Genomic DNA, 405 nt, shown 5'->3' with positions numbered 1-405 from the left:
GGCGGCCCAGCCCCCCACTGACCTTCTTTCTGGAGGAGCCCGCCTTGGTGAGGCAGGACTTCTGCAGAGCCAGGTAGCCGCCGATCACCTCGATTTCGTGCACGGTGGGGTAGCGCTTCTTCAGCGCGGTCTCCAGGAGGCAGCCAGCCCCCTCGTCCTGGGCTGCCCGTGGCTGGGGCTCCCCGCTGGCCTTCCCGCGGTGCTGGTCCTGCAGGACCCCTGGCTTCCTCTTGGGCACCACGACGAAGGTGTGGCCGCCGCGCTGCTGCAGCTCCGACACGCCCCCGGGCCCGGCGGGGTGCAGGCGGCAGGCGGGAGGCGCTCCGGCCCCCGAGCAGGGCAGTTTGGCTTCTCGGGGGGCCTCCTCCTCCGAGTCCACCTCGTCGATGAAGGTGACAGGCAGCC

General features: G+C 71.6%; 1 pseudogene; it reads right to left on the bottom strand.

Annotated features, from left to right (window-relative positions):
- Positions 1-22: 22 nt before the first annotated feature.
- Positions 23-400, bottom strand: LOC103256910 (annotated as a pseudogene).
- Between the last annotated feature and the right edge of the window lie 5 nt (positions 401-405).

The sequence above is a fragment of the Carlito syrichta genome, unplaced genomic scaffold (genome assembly GCF_000164805.1).
Source record: "Carlito syrichta isolate Samal-C Ts95f unplaced genomic scaffold, Tarsius_syrichta-2.0.1 Scaffold297648, whole genome shotgun sequence".
Lineage (NCBI taxonomy): Eukaryota > Metazoa > Chordata > Mammalia > Primates > Tarsiidae > Carlito > Carlito syrichta.
Note: the sequence above shows the minus strand (reverse complement) of the source record. Positions and strands in the feature narration are given on the sequence as shown.